The sequence below is a fragment of the Lissotriton vulgaris genome, chromosome 5 (genome assembly GCF_964263255.1).
Source record: "Lissotriton vulgaris chromosome 5, aLisVul1.2, whole genome shotgun sequence".
Lineage (NCBI taxonomy): Eukaryota > Metazoa > Chordata > Amphibia > Caudata > Salamandridae > Lissotriton > Lissotriton vulgaris.
In genome coordinates, this window is record NC_141693.1 from 954883782 (window position 1) to 954899751 (window position 15970).

Consider the following 15970-nt stretch of genomic DNA (forward strand, 5'->3'; position numbering starts at 1 on the left):
GGGGTGCCACTTACTATTCTAACTCCAGAAAAAGGGCATCAGTAGAGTAAGTGCTGGATAGAGTAGGGGTGTCACTAACTATTCTAACTCCAGGAAAGTGCATCAGTATGGTAAGTGCTGGATAGTGTAGGGGTTGCCACCTACTATTCTAACTCCAGAGAAGTGCATCAGTAGGGTAAGTGCAGGATAATGTAGAGGTACCAATTACTATTATACCTCCAGGAAAGTGCATCAGTAGGGTAAGTGCTGGATAGTGTAGGGGTGCCACTTAGTATTGTAACTCCAGGAAAGTGCATCAGTATGGTAAGTGCTGGATAGTGTAGGGGTGCCACTTACTATTCTAACTCCAAGAAAGTGCATCAGTAGAGTAAATGCTGGATAGAGTAGGGGTGCCACTAACTATTCTAACTCCAGGAAAGTGCATCAGTATGGTAAGTGCTGGATAGTGTAGGGGTGCCACTTACTATTCTAACTCCAGGAAAGTGCATCAGTAGCGTAAGTGCAGGATAATGTAGAGGTACCAATTACTATTATAACTCCAGGAAAGTGCATCAGTATGGTAAGTGCTGGATAGTGTAAGGGTGCCACTTAGTATTGTAACTCCAGGAAAGTGCATCAGTATGGTAAGTGCTGGATAGTGTAGGGGTGCCACTTACTATTCTAACTCCAGGAAAGTGCATCAGTAGGGTAAGTGATGGATAGAGTAGAGGTGCCACTAACTATTCTAACTCCAGGAAAGTGCATCAGTATGGTAAGTGCTGGATAGTGTAGGGGTGCTACTTACTATTCTAACTCCATGAAAGTGCATCAGTATGGTAAGTGCTGGATAGTGTAGGGGTGCCACTTACTATTCTAACTCCAGGAAAGTGCATCAGTAGGGTAAGTGCAGGATAATGTAGAGGTACCAATTAGTATTATAACTCCAGAAAGTGCATCAGTATTGTAAGTGCTGGATAGTGTAGGGGTGCCACTTACTATTCTAACTCCAGGAAAGTGCATCAGTAGGGTAAGTGCTGGATAGAGTAGGGGTGCCACTAACTATTCTAACTCCAGGAAAGTGCATCAGTAGGGTAAGTGCTGGTTAGTGTAGGGGTGCCACTAACTATTCTAACTCCAGGAAAGTGCATGAGTAGGGTAAGTGCTGGATAGTGTAGGGGTGCCACCTACTATTCTAACTCCAAAAACTTGTATAAATAAGAAAATAAATATACAATTCAAAAATATAAAACAAAAACATAGAAAAACATAGTAATTTTTTTTCTCATTTCATTTTTTCAACAGATAATGTCAAGCCAGGCCACAGCATCTCACACTAAATCAAGGAAAGGAAACAGACTTCTCAAACATTGTGGATATATATATTGTAATGAAAGGATAAGTGAACCAAGGAGACATTGGAGGTGTGTGCAATATTATTCTTCCCATTGCAGCGGCAGAGCGGTTACTGTTGGTGACAACGTAATCAAAACAACTGAACATAACCACTCTGCCTCTGCAATGGAGATAGAAATACGTGAAACAATAAACAAAATGAAAGATATTGCATCCACCTCCAATGAAACTCCTGGTCAAATTTTAAGAGAGGTTGCACAACATGTCCCTGGACATATTTCTTGTAATATGCCTACTATACCCAATTTGCGTAGAATTATTCAACGTAAAAAGCAGGCAAGTAACACTCACACAGTTACCCCTCAAACTTTTGCAGACATAATTATTCCTCACGAACTTACTCTTTCTTTCTCTAATGAACCTTTCTTACTCTATGACAACCAAAACCCTCTTAAACGTATTCTAATATTTAGCACTCCCCGCAACCTTTTTAAATTAGAGAATACTGAAATTTGGATGATGGATGGGACGTTTAAATGTACGCCCCATCCTTTCACACAAATTTACAGCATTCATGCACAGATTAACAAAAATGTAGTTCCCTTAGTGTATAGTTTGCTACCAGATAATTAATCTGCAACCTACACTGAATTTTTGACAGTGATTAAAGAGAAAACATCTGGAAAAAGTCCTAGGAAAATCATTATAGATTTTGCGTTGACTATGATCAATGTGATCAACAAAATATACGTGGATACCCAAATTCAGGGATGTTGTTTTCATTTTTCCCAGGCATATTGGCGTAAATTACAAAAAACATCCCTGGTTACAGATTACTGCTCAGATAGCAAACTACAGGTTGAATTAAAGAAATTAACAGCACTTTGTTTTGTACCTCCTGAAAGCGTAGACGAGTAATACACTGCAATTTCTGAATCAGAATATTATGTCGAAAATGAAGAAAAATTGGCACCCTTGTTAAATTACTTTGAGGACACATGGATTGGGCGTCTAAGCAGATCAGGTCGCAGGAGGAAGCCACGTTTCCATGTGGAGTGGTGGAACTGCTACTCAACCTGCTTGGAAGGAGGTGCCAAAACAAACAATGCCATAGAGGGATGGCACAACTCCTTCAGTCATACAATTGGGAAACATCATCCAAATTTCTACTCTTTTTTGAAACCTTTGAAGAAGGAGCAAAGTTTTCAAGAAATGAGACATGCACAGGCATTAACAGGTAGCCTAAATCCACGACCTTCAAAACAAACAAAGGAGATGTCCGAGAGACTATTTACAGTACTTCAACAATTTTCGTTGAGTGTGGCATTAGACTACCTGGAAAATGTTGCTAACATATTACATTTCTAATCAATTCTCACAAACTTACTTTCCTGCTTTGTCCTTAAATTATTTTTTACACATTTAATTCAATTGGCATTTTTTTAAACAATTTTAAAATTAATTTTCGTCGGGTTCCCTTACCTTAAGAAGTCTTCTTTTTTTCTGTTCCACCATTTACAAATGTAGACTAATCCATTAGTAATTTTTTCAAAAAAAAAACCCTTACAATCCAAAGATAAGTCACTCTTCTCCTTCTTTTATGTTTAAATAACATTTTTTATCCATTAAATTTAAAATGGAATATATTTACTTTTGAAAACATTTTGAACGTTCCATTATAAATATCCTTTCCTTCCTCACCACTTATTTTTTTCCAAAGTGATGCTGGCTTGAAATTTATTTAGTAAAAAAACTAGTTTTTTGAAAAAAGTGTTGATTTAAATATTTGACATATTTTTTCCAATTGTGAAAAAAAGAACAATGTTCTTACCTCTAAAATTTATACCTCCAAAAATCAGAATATTTTTCAATTACTGTTTTTCGAATCGATACTTTTTCAATTTGTAATTTCAAAATCGATAATTTAATGCATTTTCTGAGTAAAGCATTCTTCTTTACAAGTAAAAAAATAATTTAAGTCCCATAAAAAACATCCATTGACATAACATAATTGTTTCATTTTTTTTTCTTTTTTCTGTACTTTTTCAAACAGAAAAATTAAATTCTTGAAAACAAATTCGTCTTCGTTACCCGAATCCTTTTGCATTCTTCTTTTTTTCAAAAATCCCTTACAGCAAAATGTGACGTTCCCAACCTGTAATTTAATTTTTAAGGTTATGTAACATCACATCCTAACTAGATTTTTTCTCGCTAACTAAATGATATTGTATCACATTCCAACAAATCCGTCTTCGATACCCAAACCCTTTTGCATTCTTCTTTTTTTCAAAAAAATCCCTTATAGCAAAATGTAACGTTCCCAACCTGTAAATTAATTTTTAAGGTTATGTAACATCTAATTCATATTGTATCACATTCCATTTTTTCCAAAAAACAACACGCAAAATAATTCCTTTAAATTGCTGGCCTATTAAATAATAAACCAAAGCAACCAATCAAACCTCAAAAACGAAAAGCACAACAATTTAATTAAATGCATCTCCCTTCTTTTTTCCCACTTGCAATTCAAAAAACCAGTTTTCATTATTACCAAGCAAGCCAAAGGCAATCATTTTGCCAAAATAACAAAACTATCCTATTTCTCTTCTACAAAACTTCAATAGCAATACATTTCTATCTCTACACAAAACATTAAACATTCAAAATGTTTTCTATTATTTAATCACTTACTTATTTTTCAATCTTTACCCATAACTTTAATCGTAACATAACCCGACGAAGGCATATACAAGTAAAATGTTCGGCGACATGCTGAAAACAAACACTATACAACTTTTTTTTTCATCCGCAACCTCTCCTTATCCTTTCATTACAATATATATACATTTTTATCTATTTTTTACTTTAAATAAAGTTATTTAAGTTTCCTACCTTTAGCGCAGATCAGCTTCCAGCAATCGATGCAATCCAAGATGGCCGCTTACGTCGACGTTAACGTAACGACGTGATCAAAATCTACCAAGATAAAAAAAGGACTATTTACTAAACATTTATTTTACTTATAATAAAAAAATGTTAAAATATTATTTCGAAACATAAAATGTTACAAAAATATGGAGAATGTTAATAAAAAAATATATTTAAAAAAAAATTTTTTTTTAATAAAATAAAGCAAACTAAAACAATAAAGTCATGGTCTTTCTACTTTTATTTTTAATAAATGTGACTTTATAAATTAAATTATGACTACTATAAATTATGTTTATTATCAATTACCAGTATGCTAGACTTGTTTCCATCTTCTCCCTCCTTCTTCTGTTGTTTTTCGACCTTGCTAATCAGTTCCGCGGGTTACTATAGAGTAGTCATTGAAATAAATGAAGGACTAAACCGTCCATTGGAATCAATGTGAAACCATGGGAAATTTACTAAAAATGTATCTTAAAATATTCCTAACATTTATTAAAATTCCAAAATATTTTAAATATTATAGAAATATTAATACTTATTTTTTAATAACCTTATTTTCCTTCCAAAAATTAATAATAATTTTAAAAATAATTAAAACTCTATTTTCTATTATAAAAATTACCAGGGTATTATTTTTTTAAATATTTATTAAAAATAAATATAAATACCTAAGAATAATTTTATTTTAATATAAATTAAATTTCTAATATTCAACATTACATTTTAATATTTTGTAAATTAAAAAATAAATAATAATTTGATATTAAATATAGTTAAAACAAACATATTTTCTAAAAAGATACCTGAGTATTAATACTTCTATTTAAATTCATTTTTCCAACAAATATTAATATTTATTAATTTAAAATTTTAATATTTTCAATAAAGATACCTGAGTATTTATTCTTCAAATCAAATTCATTTTTCCAACATTTTACCAAAATGTTAAAAATATTTAAAAAATGTAGATACTTAATTTTTATTAACCATATTTTCCAGCAGAAAATTACTAATAATTTTAAAATAAAATAAACACTATTTTCTACATTAAAAACTACCAGAGTATTATTTATTAAAATATTTTACAAAAATAAAAATAAATACCTAAGTATTATTTTAAATTAATATAAAATAAATTACTAAAATTAAACAATACATTTTAATATTTTGAAAATTAAAAATTGAATAATAATTAGAAATTAAACATAGTAAAAACAAATATATTTTCATAAAGGATACCTGAGTATTAATTCTTCTTATTAAATTCAATTTTCAAACATTTATTAAAATGTATTAATTTTATATTTTATTATTTTCTAAAAATATTCCTATGTATTAATTCTTCTAATTACATTTATTATTCCAACATTTTACCAACATTTATTAATATTTATACATATTAAATTATAAGTTCAAAACGGCCTCTGTAATTTTACATTTACATTTAAAAATTTAATTAAATATATTTACGATGTAAAAGCATGCGTTGTAATAGCACCCGCGTTGTAAAAGCATGCGTTGTAAAAACATGCGTTGTAATAGAACTTGCGTTGTAATAGTTGCGTTGTAATAGCACTGCATTGTAATACTTGCGTTGTAATGGTTGTTTCCCGTTTGGCCTCGACCCTATCGGACGTGGCGATCAATAGTTCCCAGTACACAACAGCAATGTCTTTTTCAATCCTATTTAATGTTGAGGGTAAGTCCCTGAGCACCCCAGCATGCTTAGCTATCCATATGCCTCTTATGTAGGCCTTGAATCCCTCCCACAGAACCGCCCAGGTATCCACAGAGCCAGTGTTGAGCTCAAAGTACTCCTCAATGGCTTCTTGGACCCCTCAAGGAAATCGGGTCAGCTAACGCCTTCCCGGGAAAGCGCCACTGTCGCTCGAAGCCGCCTGGTTTGGGAATTAGTAACTTGAGAACAACAGGAGAGTGGTCCAAAAGAAAACGGGGAAGGGTGAGGAGACCATCCACCCAGCCCGAGAGCCCCGGGGAGACTAACCAATAGTCTATCCTAGTCCAGGTGTTGTGGAACCCAGAATAGTGAGTGAAGTCGGGAAGACCAGGGTGCAGTTGCCTCTCGATATCTATCAGTGAGAATTGAGAGCAAATGTCACGCAGGGTGTGCCGGGAGCGTGGATTGGTGTCAGGTGAGGTGGAAGTACTATCCCTAGAAGGGTCAAGCAGCAAATTGAAGTTGCCCCTCCCATTATTAATAATCCCGGATCCAGTGAAAGGAGCTGTATGTGCAGGTCGTGAAAAAAGGAGGGGGAGTCAGTGTTCGGGCCGTAAACCCCAATAAAAGAGACCTTATGTCCCAGGAGTGTACCTGTAACTATTAGCATCCGACCCTCCACATCCACTAAAGTCGTGTGTAATGCAAAAAGGACCCTTTTATGTATAAATATGGCAACTCCCCTGGAATACCGGCTATAGTTAGAGAAAAATCTGTGAAGGCCTCAGCTTTTAGCGACGGAGGAAGGGACCGAATTGGACAGATGCGTCTCCTGCAGAAATATAATATCAATGTTATGTCGGACAATATAATTAAGGACTTGACTACATTTCTTAGAGTTATTGAGACCCCTGACGTTCCATGACATCATAGATAGCCCGGAAGGCCCGGGCTGCTGACCTAAGCTAACCATGACAAAAATCTAAAATGCAAAAAAACTGTAGTGCATGAAATCAATTCGCCACATACCGACCCTCCCAGTAAAGATTCCAAGTGTACAAAAAAATGAAGCAAATAACTCCCCGCCCACCACCCAGCCTCAATACAACCACAAAGAGGCAAACCCCATTTTGCATGATGAAACAACAGAACCAAGTGAATATACGAATCACAAAAAGAGACTGATAGGCACAAAACAAAAATGTTATGTGGAACAAAAAACCTTTGGTATTCACAGTAGGGCGAGGCAACGCCACAGCAGTCGGGCAAGAGCGAAATAACTTTAAAAAACAATGGAGAAGATGTGAGCGTGGGATAAAACAGTGGCACACAGCTATAATATATCATGGCAATCAGCCCGTCCCAGGCTCTGAGAACAGATCAACACTGGCCTGGAGTCCCCTCGAGGTGGAGAGACAGTACTAGGGTCAGAAGGAGTTCCAGAGCAACTCCCCTTGTAAGTATGACAAAATTCCTGTGCCTCAGTGGGGGTATCAAAGATACGAGCTCTGCCATTCACGTTGACCCTCAGTAGTGCCGGATACAACATGCCATATCTGAGGCCCAAGTTCCTCAAGGTCGCCTTTACACCATTAAATTTGCGCCGTTCATCTTGAACCATAATGGTAAAGTCAGGATAGAAGAACAGCTTGCTTCCTTGCCACTGGATATCACCCATGTCTTGAGCCGAACGGAGAGCAGCGTCACAATCCCTAAAGTTTATGATTATGGCAATGAGAGGGCGCGGGGGGAGACCAGGCTGAGGCCGGGGGCCCAATGACCGGTGCGCCCGCTCAACAACGAAGCCCTGCGTAAACATGTCTCTACCGAACAATTCTATGAGAAGTCGTTCTATGAAGCAGTCCACGAGTCCAGTGGAGGCCGTCGCCGAAATTCCAATGATCCTGATGTTGTTTCTGCGGCTACGGGCCTCCAGGTCCTCATTCTTGATGGCCACATCCTCGAGGATCTTTTCCAGTCTGTCCAGGTGCTTTAGCGAGGAAGAAGAGCCATCCTCAATATCCGATACCCTGATTCCACCACGTCCAGCCTCCAGTCGTGTACTTGAATCCTCGCCCCCATATCTGCTAATTTCTTATCCAGATCGTCAAATCTGTTATCTAAGGATTTAAAGCCAGTCCTCATTTCGATGAGCATGGCCTTGGTCAATTAAGCAGAGTTCTCCGTATTATAAGAGCACATGGCACCAGTTGCTGGGTCCAAGGGGAAATCTGATGTGGGGCCCGGGGCCTTGTCAAACTGCAACTTGCGCTGATTGGGATCCTTCTTCCCCATTTCGCAGGCAGAGAAGGGGGCCAAGTGAGTAGTCAGCCCGGTTGCTGCGGCAGGGCGTCACAAAGGTCGAGAGGCACTAAGTGCGGGATGGGGGGTGGTGCTGGCGGAGCCAATGGACGCAGAAGGGACCCACAGCTGGCCCCAAGAAGTGGCAATTGCGCAGACACTGTGCCGCCAGAGGCCGCCTGACAAACAGGTAGGGGCACAAGTGTGGAGAGACCACCAGACCTGGACCCAGAGAAAAGCAGCGGACAGGAGAGGAGCCTAGGTGGCACTGCAGCAGGGTGAGTAGGATCCACAACAGGTCACGGGGGCCGGAGAACATTGACCTGGGCCGCTGAGGAGGCACAGAAACATCAGCCAGGCATGGAGGCACTTGTTAGGTGAGCCAGTGCATTCAGGAATCCACGCAGCGAGGGGGTCAAAACGGACAAAACAAATTTACCAGAGCACATCAAGGGCCCAAAACCCCAATGCAAGAGGAAACATATATACAGCTGTAAATATACTATCCCAGCTATGGTTAATGCACACTAGGAGAACTGCCACACAGATACCAAGCTCAAGTCATTAGTTGAGAAACTCCAAGGCAAATTGCTAATTCAATGAACTATTGTATCGCTTTCCCCAAGGCAAGAGGAGTGCTCAATATATAAAGTCAATGGTTAACTTCCTTCAAGTACACCTAATAGAGATAGAGGACGCCTTGATTAACAATATGATTTAAGCCATTATGATATTCGCTTTCACTCTTAACAACACCTTGACTGCCATTAATTCTTGCATTCCGGATCATGCGGCAGGACCAGGCAGGATCACAAATGATTTGTACAAAGAGAATCTAGGGGTGTGAGGACCATATATTAACATCGTACCGAAGGCCATTTTGTTGGGCCTTGAGTCCCTCTTTGTGTAAGTTAGCGGAGATCCTACAAATCTATAAGAAGGGGACCAGGCCAACCTGGGGAAATATCCTCCATCAGTTTAATAGACTCCTTCCAAAAAGTGTTTTGGTGAGCCAGTGTTGACCCGTTTGCAGAATTGGATTAAAAAGGAGGGTATTTTATCTGACTTGCAGGTGGGGTTTAGAGCAAACATTAGTACACTAGATAAGGTCTTCTGTTTTGCTTGTATATACTGGCGTGAGGTACTATTCAAGAGGGGAAAGCTATATATTGCCTTCGTTGATTTGCGGACAGTGTTTGATCTGATCCCACATGGGAAATTGTGGAGAGAACTGGAAAGTATGGGAAAGTATGGGTATTCCTTCTTTCCTCTTGAATATCTTGATGAGACTCCACATGGGAAATTTGGCTCAGGTCAATTTGGGAGCGATCGGCAACTGACAGAACACTTTGGGGAAGTTCAGGGAATTAGACGGGGTATGTTTTAGCCCCTACCTTGTTCTCCCTGTAAATCAATGGGGTGATTGATCCTCTTAGCAAAGACAGGTGCAATGTACACAAACTGGGTGGGAGGAGGGTCCCAGCCCTCCTCTTTGCTGACAAAACCATATTGATTTCTAAGTCTCCCTAGGGGTTACAAAAACTGTTAGATCTTTTTTCTTCTTTCTGTGCCGAGTGAGGTTTAGAGTTCAATGGTGCTAAAACCAAATTTATATTTTTCTCTAACAATAGGGTGATCAGTTGTAATAGGCAGATACTGGTGGGTAACACAACTATTGAACGGGCGTCCTCCTTGACTAACTTAGGCATTAGAATGACACCCAATCTGTGTTGGGCTCCCCAGTTGGAAAAGGTTCAACTAATGCTCACACAGCAGACTGCAAATATAACAAAGGTCCTACATAAACCCATCTCCTGAAGGGTTGCTCCCATCCTATCAGTCTACAATGTCAAGGCCATTGGGTCTGTTTCGTATGGTGCTCAATTATAGGTCTCCTCTAACCCTAATAGTCTTGCTATGGTGGAATACAGGTTTTTGAGAGCTTTACTATCAGTTCCAATGAGTACTCAGCTTACAGCCCAATATATCTGGACCTCGCTCAGCCTAAGATCTCACATAAAATTGAATGCAGGTTGCTAACATTTTGGTACCGGTGGTAAACCACTGCGCTATTGGAACCCTATAGTGTTGGTGTAAGAAATCTTATGACTACTGGGCGTAAAGAAGATGCCACATCAAATTGCTCTAACACAAGTTGGGTCTCAAGATTGACTGGTCCTCCCCTGAGTATTTATGTAAGTTTTCACGAAACAAGATCAAAAATATGCTTTAAGGGACTGTAGCTGTAGATATTGTGATCAAGAGCAAAGGCAGTTTCACAATGTCTTTTATTGAATGTCAGCCTTGTATAGATAATGAGAAAACCTTTGATGAAGTTGTACCATCTTTAGCTCATGAATTATATTTTCAGTTCAGATATGGCACTCTTCCGGTCAAAGCCTTCAGTTCCAGCTGGCATGGTTTGAGGGAGGGAGACGATCAGTGCCGCGCATGTTCAGCAAGTAAAGAATCTCTGGAACACATATTGTTTTTTTGCACTCAGTTCAGTAGGCTTTGGGCCATGTGGATTGTGCCTCTTTGTAAGAATATAGACAGAAGAAGTCATTTGGCTGCCTTTTGAATTTTGAGGACAAATAAAGCAGACTCCATGTATTTGGTGTGATTTAATATCTTATGGCCTTTTGGATTAGGCGCATGTGGCAGGATGACGGAACCACTGACAGGATGGCACCTCAGGGCATGGCAGAGACTCGTTCTACCATTCCATGGTGCCCTGACCTGGAATCGGATGTACGCAAATGGAGAAAGTTGGTGGAAATACAGGAGAGGAAGAAGCAAGGAGAGGAAGGAGTCCAGAGGAGGAAGGCAGAGACAGCGAAAGCGGATTGAGGACAGTTGATGAAGGCAACGCGGGGGTCGAGGAAGGCTTGACGGATGGAGTGAGCGTGGTAGGAGAAGAGCACAGAATGGGAGGAGTGGACGGGATTAGCGGACAAAGGTAAAGAACCCAAGTGAAGGCACACTGGACGTGGCTGCTGAGACTCCGGTCGTGAGTCACGGCCCAAGGCAAGTATTGTCCATGAGTGAGTGTTTAAGATGGGAGGGGATCGTCCTATGGGTTCTTGTGTTTGTTCTTGAGAGAACACAGTTGGGGGAGAATCAGAGTGGGAACAGGGTCTATCCCACTTTTCTTCCCTTCTCGCCCAGACACCAACGGTGTACCAAACTTGGGGGAATAAAGGTATAGATAACATGGACTTGGTGCATATCACAGTTTATGAGCAGTGACTGGTGGAGTGATACTCATTGTGGAGGATAGTTTGCTAACTGCCCCATACCCGTTTGTGTTTCCTGAGGGTATTCAGGAGATGAAGGATGGGGGAATAGGAGAAGAGAGAAGAGAAGAGTGACGCTAACTCCTTTTCTACATCTGTAAAATAAGGAAATACCCAAGAAGGGACGGAGGACAGAATAAAGCCTCATACTGAAAAAGGTACCTAGTCTCTGCCTTTTTCTTATCTTGTCACAGTGGTGTCAGAAGTGGGATAGGTACCCCCTGACAGGACAAGAGGATGACCCAACCCCTGGTCTAACAGTTGGTGGAGGGCCAGAGACATCTATAACTAGTCGTTGAAGGTCAAGCGACCTCAGCTCAAAAGGACTGTGAGTCTCTCAAGGAAGCACTTCAGTCCCAGTCTGGAGAAATAACCAACAATCAGGTGGTATAGGATGCTTCCATTCAAAGGCTTACAGATACTATTGCCAACACGAGGGTTCACCCTAACATTCCAAGTTCTGTATTACAAAATTTCCAACCGGGGGAAGACCCAGACTTCTTCTTTACTTACTTTGAGTGGGTGACCACTACTGCATCCTTTCCTCCTGAAATATGGGGACAGTATATTGCCCTTTTGCTAGCTAGGGTACTACAGGCTGCTTATCAGGCAGCGAACCCAGCCGAGATAACTCCCTATCCTGAGATTAAAGGACTATCCTGGAAAGGCTCTGATACGTTGATGAATATTATTGTTCAAAATTCAGTAGGGAGAAATGGAACTCTCACAACAATCCATGGACCCTCTTCTCACGGGTACAGAACCTAGGCAATCGCTGACTACAGCCTTCTACAACCAGCTTAGAGGAAGTGTTAGATAAGATCTACTTAGAACAATATCTGGATTCCTCTGTGCTGTGCTGCTGACTCCACGCCAGGACGGGCGCTGCTTCTGAGTCCTGATCTGCACCTTTGGGAAACTGCTTGCGGAACCCGCTGCGCGGGTCCCGCTTCGCTTGAGGCTACCTTCTCTATCGTGGCTGCTGGGTGCTTGATTCCGGGTGCTGTGACCTGCAGGGCTGCGAGCGTGTTGTGGGCGCAGGACTTCAAGTCCCAGGAGCGCCCACAACTCCCAATTGCTGTCACCTGGGACGCTCTCCCTGCAGGCTCCTCCCTGGTGTCTGACTGCGGTAAATACCGCCTTCTCCTTGCTTCCAGCGGATTCCTCTGTGCTGTGCTGCTGACTCCACGCCAGGACGGGCGCTGCTTCTGAGTCCTGATCTGCACCTTTGGGAAACTGCTTGCGGAACCCGCTGCGCGGGTCCCGCTTCGCTTGAGGCTACCTTCTCTATCGTGGCTGCTGGGTGCTTGATTCCGGGTGCTGTGACCTGCAGGGCTGCGAGCGTGTTGTGGGCGCAGGACTTCAAGTCCCAGGAGCGCCCACAACTCCCAATTGCTGTCACCTGGGACGCTCTCCCTGCAGGCTCCTCCTCTTCCTCCCAAAACAGTATTTTATTAACTGGATATCCCCGCTGCGCGGGAGGGCGCCAGGAGAAGCCCGGGACAAGGGTGGGACCGTCTGTGGCCGTCCAGGGCCGAAGGAGGCCGGGCTGGGCCAGTCCTCTGAAATTTGCCCAACGGTTCATTCCACAGTAAGTGATATTGAAGCGCTGTACCCTACTAGTGTGAAGTAGAGCAATGTCTGCCTCTACAAGTATTGCCAGTGTCAGTTCGACAACTCCACCGGTCGAGACCGGACCACTGGCAATTGGTCCTCTGGATAAATTCTTTTTTAACCGTTCATCTTTATCTATTGACAAAGAGTTATCACTGGCCGAGAGGCGCGCAGAGCGCAGACTATCCATTGAACTACTCAAAAATTCCACGGACAAGCATTCAATTCAAACATATCCCGCCCTGGTAACACCACTATCTTCAGTAAATCTTCCAGCCGTAAACGAGCGATTTGACGCACCCACAAATGTAATAAATAAGGACAATGTTACTGAATTGACTAAATCCAGTGGGAGTCATATTAATCCTACGTTGCTTCTTGACTCTGGTGCCAAGGTTACCCTGGCTCAACCCAAGCATGGATCTAAAAGGAAAAGGATTGCCGTACCGAGAAAATGTAAATTTGTGGTGAAACCCCCTCAAAAGCATAGGAAGTTATAAAAAACTATGAGTACTAGAGAGGTTGCCATTGAACCAAATCATAGCACAGATAGTGTACAGAATGATAACGCTGCTCCATTGGATAGCCCAGTCTCTGGACATAATATCTTTCCTGAGACAGCCCCTCCAACTGATGACAAGTTGTTATCACTCGCTAACCTGATCCCTGAACTAGAAAAGTTGCTTAGATTAATTCTTACCCCGATAGAGGATCGAATTGCCAAGCTCTCTGATCGATTAAATCATTTCGAGCAGGCAACGTTAGATAACTTTTATTCCACAAAATCATTGATTAAAACTAATGCTAGGGTGGATGTAAGTACTAAGCACCAGGGCAAAACTAACTACGCTACCCAAGCCCAGGGAAGAAGGCCACAAACTAATCCCCCATTACCATCAAAGTCAAGTAATGCCATTGTAAATACAACTCCCAAACCTACCGAATTGGTACATACAGGCCCTGTTCTAAATCCTCTTAACACTACAAACCCAGCTCAGTCTGTGGTGCTTCAATCAGCTTCAATACAAATTCCACCCCCTGTTGTAGGTTTAGGGGCTAATGTATGTCCTACAGCGGGTAATGTTCCAGTACCTACAAAAGCACCTAATAAACAGTTAGTATCAAACAATCCTGTTGTTGGTATAGGGGCCAATGTATGTCCTCCAGCGGGTAAACTTTTAGTACCAACCCAACCAATTAATAATCAGTTGGTGTCAAACAAACCTGCACTTCGCCCTGTTCCTATAGTTTCCAAATCGATCCCACCACCCTTGACAAAGCCACCACATAGAAAACCCCCAGTGAATCTTACCCCTGATTCTTTCCCCTACGTAGCAGTCCTTATAAATGTTCCACCGCTATCTATAGGACAGAGAGAAACCTTCCAAATGCTTAAAAACAAGATCATGCACTGGTTAAGGGAGAACCGACCTCTCCCAGGAGACATTGATGGGTTAATCATAGGGGTAAGGAGAATAGATTGGATAGGGTATACAACCAAAAGTCTGGGTGGGGATTGTATTGTGGTTAACTTCCAAGACCCAAGGGTGGCTGGATGGATAACTAGACAAGGATGGGGTACAAACAAGGGAGGTATTGGAATTGTAGATCTTACCTTTTTCTACCCCCGCCCAACCAGTGTATTGACTAGCCTGCTCAATGAACCCATAAATCCCCCCACCGTACCATGGCCAATCATCCCCACACCAGCCCCACCTCTACCTGCTCAAAACTATACTACATGTATGAATTATAACCCTCATGTCGGATGGCAGGATCAGGGATGGGGATGTTGACAAACTGCCAAAGAGTTGTGTAGTAGTAGTGGAGGGAGCACCAATGACTCTAAGGGGACTTGTGAAGAACATGATGTTATTGCTGGTACAACCTTAATTGTCGGGTTCACAGGGAAGGGGAGTCTCGTTGTAGAGGGAGGAGGTGGGATAGAAAAAATAAATGCCAGTGTTATGAAACTACCCACACCAACAGTAAACATGGTTGTTGATATCATTGATGATCCTGTGAAGGTCACTAATAACATTGCAAGCCCAATGATTTCCCAAGTGTGTTTCAACAATAGCAATTCAGGTGGCATAGAGCCTAGCTTTGGTACGCTTCTATCCTGGAATGTTGCAGGGTTGGGTAGTAAGTTAGACTCCCAATCTTGGGTGGAATTTATCAATGGGTTTGATGTTTGTTGCTTCCAAGAAACCTGGGCTTGTGACCCCGTCTTTCTTTGTGGTTATTTAAACTTCTCTATACCAGCATCCAAAGGTGGAAGGGGTCGGCCTATGGGAGGCCTTACTGTATGGATAAAACAGGACTTGGACATCACTGTTAAAATGTTGGACTTGGGAACTAGCGATTTACAACTGTTAAGAATCTCAACAGAAAAGGGGTTGTTAATGGATTTGTATAACGTCTATGCAAGAGGTAGTAATACAACCAACTCTTCCACTCTAGAGGTGCTGTCTGCCTCCTTAGAAACCAAGTCCCAAGATAGTAGGGTAATAGTAGCCGGGGATCTTAACAGGACTTTTGAACCTCTTGACTGTACAAATGATCCCTTAGGGAAGGATGAGGACAATCTTTGGGGAGTACCACATTTATGTTTAAACCCCGTCCCACGGTGGACAAAAGACATCCTGTTATTAAATGCTATTTGTATGGAATATGGTCTAAGAGCCCTGAATGGGAGAACCCCAGGGGACAAGGAGGGCAGTTGCACTTTTGACAACGGCAACAGCAGGAGTAGAATTGATTATATAATATGTAGTCTCCAGCTGTGGCAGGGGGTTATCGATATGGCCATTAAGCC

At 41.2% G+C, this 15970-nt stretch overlaps 1 pseudogene; it reads left to right on the forward strand.

The window, feature by feature from the left end:
- The first annotated feature begins 1284 nt into the window (after positions 1-1284).
- LOC147711829 (uncharacterized) lies at positions 1285-2700 on the forward strand (annotated as a pseudogene).
- Positions 2701-15970: the final 13270 nt, after the last annotated feature.